We start from the raw sequence: 10000 nt of genomic DNA, 5'->3' as shown, positions 1-10000 counted from the left end.
TGAGTACACGCCGGTCTCGGGCGCCGCGAGTGAATGTCATAGGTCAATGTCTGCATGGCATCTTGGGGAGCACTAACGTGTTTCCTCCCCTTCCCCTCGCTCCCTCCGCGTCCTCTCCCCCAACACCACCACTCCCCAGGTCGGACGAGCGTTCACGATGCATTATGCAAACCTCGCCTTTGACGTAGTGTCGCGTAAGGGTTATCAACGTCACTAGTATTCCATAAGTCCCTGTGTCCATTGGGCGTCCCATTTTCACCCTTATTGCGTTCGGTAGCAAGGTATGTCGAGGTTCGAGTACGTAAGGTTAGGGGAGAAATTTCCATCTATAAGTGATTTCCTTCTTTTTATGAGGATGCGGGTAAGAGAAAGACAAAGTATCCGTAATTTCTAGCTTTCGCCCTACCTAATACACGCACTTCCGTGAAAGCAAGCAAGCAAGCAAGCACTCGCGATCAGTCTTACTCGTCCATACATCCAGCATCTTCTACGGCGTACTCACGCACACACGCACACACACACACACACACACAAACCCACACACACACACACACACACACACACACACACACACACAACACACACACACACACTCACACTCACACTCACACTCACACTCACACTCACACTCTCTCTCTTTCTCTCTCAATCTCACACTCCTTTCCTCTCGCCCTCCCACACTCATCTCGGTCGTGTTGCGAAACCCCACAATATGGAGAATGACAATGAGTCTCTGCAAATGAGCGCCGTTGCAACCCTACCATGCCCAACCGCCACTTGCTCTCGCATCCTGGGCATTCTCGGGGGATTAAAAAGACTGCAAATTGTGCGCCATAGAAAACGGGATTCTTTTTTTCACCCCAAACTTGTTTAACTTTTATACCAGGGGGAGGAATAAGAATTATACGTGGTTATGGCGAGGTGTTTTATTTTTAGACGTTATTTTATTGTCAAACATGTTTTTTTATTGTTTTGCTACACCTGTGCCTTGTATGAACACTCCCTCTTCCTCGCCTCCCTTCATCACAGGTGGGAATGTCACTTCAGGCGGCACTCGGCTCGTTTCTGTAACTCCTCATAATCCTAATTGTTGTTATTGTTCTTGCTGTTTGTAATATTATTGTTTATTATCATTATTATTATTATCAATTGTCAAGATCAGTCACCACCGTCAGTCATCGTCATCGTCATCATCATCGTCGTCGTCATCTTCATCATCATCATCATCATCATCATCATCATCATCATCATCATCATCATCATCATCAACTTCACCACCACCACCGCCGCCTCCACACCACCACCATATTATGACAATAGTGAGACAACAAACCAAAATTCTTGTCATTTTGGATTTCCGGGTTAATTAGAGGAGGGGAGGGGGGGGGGGAAAGGTTGCTTGAGGTGACAGAAGAGAAATGGAAGTGAACACCTGAGCATGTCGGGGATGGGAGAGGAGGGGGGGAGGAAGGAGGGGAAGGCGGGGTTAGGAGGCTGATCTTAGGGGACATAGGTGTCAGGTGGGGTTGTGGGGTATGAGCTGGGCACGTGGCCATCCCTATATACGTGCAAAGACTGGGTGTTTGCCTTCCTCGCGTGTGTGTGTCAGGGGGGCCATCCTTCCTGCGACGTTGCATTGTTTTTCTTCATCTGTCTGTTTGTCTTTTTTTTTTTTTTCTTTACTCGTTCTCCCTTTCTCTTTGTTGCTCTCTCTCTCTCTCTCTCTCTCTCTCTCTCTCTCTCTCTCTCTCTCTCTCTCTCTCTCTCTCTCTCTCTCTCTCTCTCTCTCTCTCTCTCTCTCTCATACTCTCTCACATACTCTCTCATACTCTCTCAGATTCTCCCTCTCTCATACTCTCTCAGATTCTCCCTCTCTCGTACTCTCTCAGATTCTCCCTCTCCGCGTCTCTCTCCCTTTCTCTTTCCCACTCCTCTCTTCCTCTCCCCCATTCTCCCTCACCCTCACACTCTCCTTCCTTCCCTTTCCCTGTCCTTTACCTCGCCCTTTCTACTTCCTCGTGCAGTTCCTTCCCTCGCAGTTTGTCTTGTTCTCTCTTCAAGCCTTCACCAGAAGCGTTTTTTGTATGGAGTAGTAAAGAACATTGACCCTTGGCTAAAAGCGTAATGTGCGCGTGTAAATAATCTGACTTTTTATCAGGCCCTTAGAAAGCCCGGTCATTTGCACTTATTTTTACGCTTCCGAGTAATTTTGTGCATTTTTTCTTGCGTTTTAGTATGTTTATTTAGGTGTATTAAAGGTGAATAAAGACGACATCGAACTCGCCTATGTTGCAGATGTTAGGGAAGCTGTGTCGTGCGGTGCTTGCAAGTTGCGCATTAGGAGGGTCGTGATCACTGACTTGTAAACGGCAAAAATAATGATATGTGTGTAGTTTCAGCTGTCCCGAAGCAAGGCGGGACAGTCAGACCGGTTTTTATTCGTTCAGTCACGAGAGAGAGAGGGAGAAAGAGAGAGAGAGGTAGATAGGGAGAGAAGGAGATAAGGAAAGGAGGAGAAGGGAGAGGAGGGAGGAGGGAGAGGAGGGAGGAGGGAGAGAATAATGATGATGTGGAGGGTGAAAATGTGTTCATTAACAATTATTGTTTTGTGCTTCTCTTTTACCTATTAAGATATTTACTTGACCTGCTGCTAATAACTCTTTAATAATTATCATCTGTCAACACGCAGCTGGTGCAAAAAACGACCCCACACCTGGTCCAAGGAAATGTCTCCCCTCCTTTCCCGCCCTCCCTGTCTCCCCTCCTCCCCCGTCTTCCCTGTCTTCTCTCCTCCTCCGTCCTCCCCGTCTTCCCTCCTCCCCTGTCCTTCCCGTCTCCCCTCCTTCCCTGTCCTCCCCGTCTCCCATCCTTTCCCGCCCTCCCTGTCTCCCCTCCTCCCCCGTCCTCCCCGTCTCCCCTCCTTCCCTGTCCTCCCCGTCTTCCCTCCTCCCCTGTCCTCCCCGTCTCCCGTCCTTCCCTGTCCTCCCCGTCTCCCCTCATGAGCTTTCCACCCTGTAATGTACCCTGACACCCTGGCGAGCGGAAATCGTCAGGTGACAGAGTTTGTAACACTTAATAAGGTACGAATTAAGTCACGCGAAGTACAGGTAACCTTCGCGCGGAGTAGTATTCGGCGGGGCTAAAAACAGCACGCGGGTGATCATGTGTACCCCCTCTGGTCGGAAGGGAAAGGGGAGGGGAGATCGGAGTATTTAGGTCGGCCTCTTCATTTCCTCTTCGCGGGCTGTCACTTTCTGAATGACGTAGTTATTCCCGCAAATACTGGCATCCCCACCTGCAGATTTTCTTGCCCTCGCGCTTACGCTGTCGGAATGCAAAAGTGGAGTTCTCTGTTTCTCGTCTGTTCGTCTTGTCTTTTTCTCTTGCCTTTCTCCTCCCTCTTAATTCCCTTTCCTTTGTATATAAAATAATATAAATAGATGATCTAACCAATCGGTTATTACATAAAAAGATGTTTATCACTAGAAATGTTTTCGAGTTTCAGCAACCCCATAATAAGAGGTTATCGCAGCTGGGCTTTGTGAGCGAGCAATTTCACTGTCCCTTCCCTCGCATTTACCCTCGAGTGAGTCTCCAAGTGGGACGCTGAACAAAACATTTAGGAAGCAGTGCTAACGGTAATTCTCTGATTTAATGGAGAATAGTTTTTCGAAAGCAGAAAGGACACAGACTATTAATTTTCAGAGATCGCAGGATGAGTGGCCTACAGGAGCCTTGTGTCACACGCTGCCGAAATGCAGCACGGCATTCTAAGCCTTGGGATAAGGAGATATATGGTCTGTTATTGCAAATTTAGGGGACGGTATGACTTATCGGCATTTCTGAGGCGTCAATTTGCATGGCTTTTCCCTCGTGTCACTCAACCAACCATGAAGATGTCAAGGGAAGCCTGTGATGGCGAGAGCCGGGAGGGAGGGGGGGAAGGATCCATTTGCCGAGCGCCCGAAGCCCGCCCGCGAGATGTGCATTAGGCGCTTGCACAAACAAGTCAATGCGAGGAAATGCATACAGTCTCTCTCTCTCTCTCTCTCTCTCTCTCTCTCTCTCTCTCTCTCTCTCTCTCTCTCTCTCTCTCTCTCTCTCTCTCTCTCTCGCTCTCTCGCTCTCTCGCTCTCTCGCTCTCTCGCTCTCGCTCTCTCGCTCTCTCGCTCTCTCTCGCTCTCGCTTTGTGAGAGCGAGAGAGAGCGAGAGAGAGAGAGAGTAGGGGCCACAGAATGGCTTAATTACGTTCTCTTTTGAAAAACTGTTGGTTTTATGTTAGTTCAGCCCCAAGGTTACGCCTGCAGTGTATGATGCAAGCCTGGAGATGTCTGGGCGTGATGAAGCCTTTATATTGCATCATTACATTGACGCCAGCAACCGCAGAGTTACTCTCCACAGCATGCCCGTGAGAGAGCCTCCTTTGCGGCAACTGTATTATTTATGTGTTGCGAGATCGGTGTTGCGTAAAATTGTAAGCAAACACGCTTGTTATGCTTGCATTTATACAGATGCGAATAACAATCCATTTTGTTTGCGTGCGTTGCTGTCTAACTTTCGTTTTTAAGAAATGGCTCATAATGCTCTCCTTTTGCCGGCGTTGTCGCAGGTGGCGGACCTGAATTGCATAGCGAGTCGCGGCGCAAGAGTACAATGTGGCCTAAATCATGCAAATTGCATGTATTGATCTTGCACAGTTCTCCCATCTTCCACATCTTCTGTTCGTCTAGCGGGTCGGGCGCGTGGCATGACGTCACGGGATGACGTCACGATGGCGGGAGGAAGGCCATGATGCAACTCTACCGAACCTGCAGTGTTGCTAACTACCTCGCTCACGTGTTGATGAATTATTGATCCATCGCAGGCCACCGCGTCAACGTTGCAAGACTGGGTGGTATGGAGCCTGCTAGGGTGAGGGAGGACGGGGGAGGGAGTAGTTTTTCTGAAGAAAAGGTCTTTCCACGCCCTGTGCATGTATTTTTATCCATGAGTATTTTTAGCGGGCGCATTACTTAATCATGGTAGAATTTCTTCGGAATGGACACCCTGCGAAGGACACCCAGCGACACGGCGTCACCGGCTGCCCGTTTTCTGCGCTACTTCATTCGCTATATTTTTCCCCCCTTTGTTCTTGGGTTTTTTGTTTTTATCTTTATTCATTTTTTTATGTAAGTTTGGTGATCTAATGAATCTGGAAGGCGAATCTTTATCTGCGCGTGATTGATTGCGGCGTAATTAGAGCCTCGCGGATGGCCCGGATCACGAAGGCGCCCAGAGAAGGGATGCGATGGATGCTGATGTCGGTCATGATGTCGATGCGAGGGTGATGCCCGCGGTGAAGAGGACAGAAGCGATGATGAAAATGACCGCAGTGGTGAATATGATAATGATGGTTCTTTCCAAGCTGATGATTATGATGATGTAAATAGGGTAGCAAAGGGTTTATTAAGACGGAGCTTTATAAAAAAAAACGTATAAAAAAAACTCAAATTGATGTTCATGCCGAACTCTGTTACCCCAACGAATGCTGGCAATTGCACCGCAGTTGCCAGTGCGATTTATCCTGTTGCCAGGAAGCTATTTTGGATCACAGTTGTTTATAGGTCAAGATTGTTTCGTGTAATTGCTATTGATGATAATGACCCACGTCGTTTCAGGGAAAATTTTCCACCTTGAAAATTGCAGTTCTTGGAGATTTATGCGATTGTCCGTATAGGCGGTTCTTATTTTTATATATGTATGTTTTAAATATTTTATTTATTTTCATTTTAGCAGAGAGTGACTGGGCGAGTGAGCGAAAGTGAGAGTGAGAGTGAGTCTGTTTCCATTCCCCCGCACGGAGCAATTCCTTTCCTACATTACAGCTTTACCCATTCACCTGCCCCCGTATATAGGGTCTGCAGCGCCGCAACTCGATCGTTTACACCGGCGTACTCCTTTTCACAGCCCCCCCTACCGCTCCCCCCTTCCCCTACCCTCCCCCAACCCGAAAGCGCTGGGCAGCATACCCCCAGAACGCCCACGCTGGCGGTATGGATTAGAGAAGCGGCACCTCTCCAGGCACCGTGTGGGCGGGCTGCGGGTGTGTTGGCGTGCGCTGGGTTTGCGTTGGCGGGCCTGTAGGTCGGAAGAGGTTTCTGCCGTTTTGCTACGAGCGCATGGAACGCATGCAAATAAGTAACTCTGTTCTCCCCTTACTCTTCTGTGCGTGTCCAACTTTATCCCCTGTTCTCCTATTTTTGTCTCTACCCGTGCATGGCATTGTCATGCTAGTGTCAGGAGCGTGGCTGGGCTGGTCACGGGCTATAAAGCTGTGCTGCCGATGCCACTGAGCCCGAGAGAGCACACGCAAATCGCCGGAAGTGCAGCACTGGAGGCTGGAGGACGGAAGCTCCGCGTGTAGATTTGCGAGATAAAGACAGCCATGATTTACATATTAGTTTAATGCTGAAGCGAAGATAAGTCCTCTTCAAGGGGGAATTGAAACGGGGCGCGCGCTCTCGCCCCCTTCCTGTTCCATCTCCTTGTTCCGGGCGGTAATAGTCCATATAATCCAGAGATGATGTTATAAAGGAGTTTACGCCTCTCTTGATAAGATTGCCAGGGGTGAGAAGTGCAGGGGAAGAGGGAATAACCGCGTAGCAAGTTTTAAGCGAAATAGGATTTACTTTCTCGTTTAAATCAGTAGGTGTCGAGCGAGAAATAAATTAACACCGAGAGTGCCAGATACACAACGCCCTCCATTCGATTTAGACCGTGTTGTCGCCGTTTGTTGAGGGCTGATATTAATTACGATGTCTTGGGGGAACGACATTGTTCCGGCGGTTCCACAGGGCAGTGTTATCACAATGGCACCGGGGCATTGTTATTACGGTGCCTCGCATGCTAATGGCAGGACGTCTCCGACATGATCTCGCTGTAATTCCCGGTGGTTGGCTTTGGCACCGAGGCATCAGAGCGGGGGAAGAGGAGGCACGGCTGATATTTATTCATGCTGTATAATACGGTCTATGCTACATGCAGATATGGATTTGCATAACTTTTGGTGTATACATAAATTCCGGTGTAGGTTTTGTGTCCTCTCTCCTGTGGCTTGTTACGTATTTGTTCGCTTCGCATTAGCTGGTATAAACCAAAACTTCTGTACTCTTTTTCATTTTCTAATTTCATATCCGGAGACCTTCGCCCAAGTTTGCAATTATTTCTTTGTGCTTTTCAGGAAGCCTTTTCAGTCAGGAAGCGTGACAAAGGAAAAAAAAAAATCCCGTATTCATGATTGTAATTGCATATGTGGAATTCGAGTTTCTTCACGTGCAACTGCGATTTGTATTCATCATCGTATTTATTATCTGTTTAAGTGTGTTGCAGAAAGCATATATCATAATCAACCTTCATGAAGACCATGTAAAATTTACGGTTTCTTTGTAAGACATGGCAAATATTGCAGCATTTTTAAAGGATGAATAGGCAGCAGGTTTGTGTAGTTGGTTTAACTTTCTTTGAAAATGTTAAACGAGAAGCTTGCATGTAAATGTGATGCATTAAAAACAATGTAAACGCACATCTTTATTAAGGTGAGTGAGTTTGCACAGTGAATTGATTGTCTCGCACAAACAAAAAAGATAAGAAATTATTGCCGGAGCTGCGTTTATCCGAAGTTACTGTTTGAATACAAAGAGACGCTTTTGAGTAATGGTAGAGGGACAAAATAGACCTCGTCGTGCATTTCATCAAGTTATATGTCTAGTTTCGAAAGCGCCCGTGCTGCCCCGCGAAGCCAAAACGATGTTGCAAACGAGGTCCTTGTTAGGCAAACGAGGGCCAGTTATTAGAGGAGGCTAGTTGAGCCGCCGAGGAGATTACCAGAGGCAGGGCGCAACGGGACTTCAATAAGTCGGTAACACTTGATACCTTGTAATTATTACCAGAGGAACATCACAATACCCTCCCACAACAAAGGCTCGGTATTACCCATTGTGCAACTGAGTCCGGGCGGGTTCCCTGTAGTGTAGGGACCATTATTGATATTAATGTGTGCCCCGCAGAGATTAAAAAGGACTGAAACTGAAGTAAATGTGAAAGGATGCAGGAGGCGAGAAAAAAAGGCCAGGACGTTGGATAACATTTTTGGATTCCTTTTTCGGATTTAAAAAAAAAAAATTATCGTATTTGCTATACGCTCTACTCCCTGTGATAAGATTTTTTATGATGTTTTGAAAGCTTTGCGAGATTAAGTGAATTACGTAAGACATTTTCGTAGCATTTCCGTTTCTCGGCTGAAACTCGTTGTAGCTAGATGTAACCGCCCGTGGGTTTTGTTATTAATACCAGTGAATCATATAGAAATATGTGTGTGTGTGTGTGTGTGTGTGTGTGTGTGTGTGTGTGTGTGTGTGTGTGTGTGCGCGCGCGCCCATATATATATATATATATATATATGTATGTATGTTTATTGTGTGTGTGTGTGTGTGTGTGTGTGTGTGTGTGTGTGTGTGTGTGTGTGTGTGTGTGTGTGTGTGTGTGTGTTTTACGAGAGGACTTTTCCACTGTCAGTGAGTCAGTGCATTATTTTCCTCGTCTATAATTATTTAATCAAGCTCGTGGAAATTTTTCTAGTTCATGTTACTCAGAAGATTGCGCAACCGGTGGGGAGTATGTTTGCATTTCCGTTGATGCGCTTTCTTGTCGGGTTCGTGCGAGTTTGAACCGAATTGGCGGTCGCGGTGAGGAGGAAGAGCGCAGGCTTATCCTTCCGTTCCGTTACTCGCCTTTGTTTTTATTTTTCTTGTTGTGGCCGCGTGAATTTTGGCCTTTCGAACTCTCTCTCCCCTTGCGAGTTTACGTCCGCGCGCAGTCTGTTAGTTAACTACGCACAGATTCTGTTTTTTTTTTCCATTCCTAGAAAATCTGCCAGCCGTTTCTGCCGCGCCCGTTCCCGTAAAACCGTGGTTACTGTTTCATTGTCCTCTCGCAATGCGCCTTGCCTCATCCCGCTGGCTCTCTGGTACCGAGAAGCCGAGCGCCGCTGTTTACTGTTGCGAAGCCGTTTTGAAATGCTCTCGCGGGGACTCCAGGTTGCTGGATGGCGGTGATGGTAATGATGGCGGTGATGGTGATGATGGCGGTGATGGTGATGATGGTGATGATGACGGTGATGGTGATGATGAATGGGGTGAGATGCTACTGGGTGAAAGGGATCTCTTATTAAAGGAACCGGTAATTGCAAATAAGAGGCATGCCCTTTTTACTTATTCATGATCTTTTATTTCTAGACTCACTTTCAGTATGCGTTATGTATTTTTTAAATTATTTAGCACCACCAGCCGCATCACTTCCTCGGGATTTTCCAGTGTTATCCATTGCCGTTTAAACTTGCTCGATCCTCTCTGCTATATATTCGTCTTCTACATACGCTTCACAACTGTGACATCCTCTTCAAAACAGGTTTCTTTTAGCGTTTCTCTCTCTTTCTCTTTCTCTTACTCTCTCTCTCTCTCTCTCTCTCTCTCTCTCTCTCTCTCTCTCTCTCTCTCTCTCTCTCTCTCTCTCTCTCTCTCTCTCTCTGGAGGAGGACAAGCACTTACCTTCCTGTTTACAATTTTTTTCTCCTGGATATCTCGGGTGCTGATAAGGCTGTGCTGTCTTATCGCTTGGCACAGCATCACCGAGGGGGGCACCGCTGGGGAGGAAAGCAGGAGAGAGAAGGGACTTTGGGGAAGAGGCCGAGTGCGTGGATGTTGCGAGATCGATTTTAGAATTATTCGTAGAAACTTGTAGATTGGGTTTGTGATGAAGCCTTCTGTTATGGTTTTGGAAGTGTCTTGTTGTAATGGGATTTACATACGCGTGTCCCGTGGTTTAAGGAACATTTCCGAATATAGATAAGTGATGGATTCTGATACCAAGGAGTTATCTCAAGTAGAAGTGATAGAAGTTGTAAGTGGTATTTTTTTTTTCTTTTTCTTTGATAAGATTCAGACCAATTGAGTGCCCGTGTTCA

At 47.0% G+C, this 10000-nt stretch overlaps 1 protein-coding gene across 2 annotated transcripts in view; it reads left to right on the top strand.

Moving 5' to 3' along the window:
• The window catches only part of LOC125032933, a 191169-nt gene that overhangs the window by 74303 nt on the left and 106866 nt on the right, over window positions 1-10000 (top strand). The window lies entirely within an intron of this gene.

Source organism: Penaeus chinensis, chromosome 15 (genome assembly GCF_019202785.1).
Source record: "Penaeus chinensis breed Huanghai No. 1 chromosome 15, ASM1920278v2, whole genome shotgun sequence".
Classification (NCBI taxonomy): Eukaryota; Metazoa; Arthropoda; class Malacostraca; order Decapoda; family Penaeidae; genus Penaeus; species Penaeus chinensis.
The sequence above is the reverse complement of the archived record's forward strand: the minus strand, read 5'-3'. Positions and strand labels throughout refer to the sequence as shown.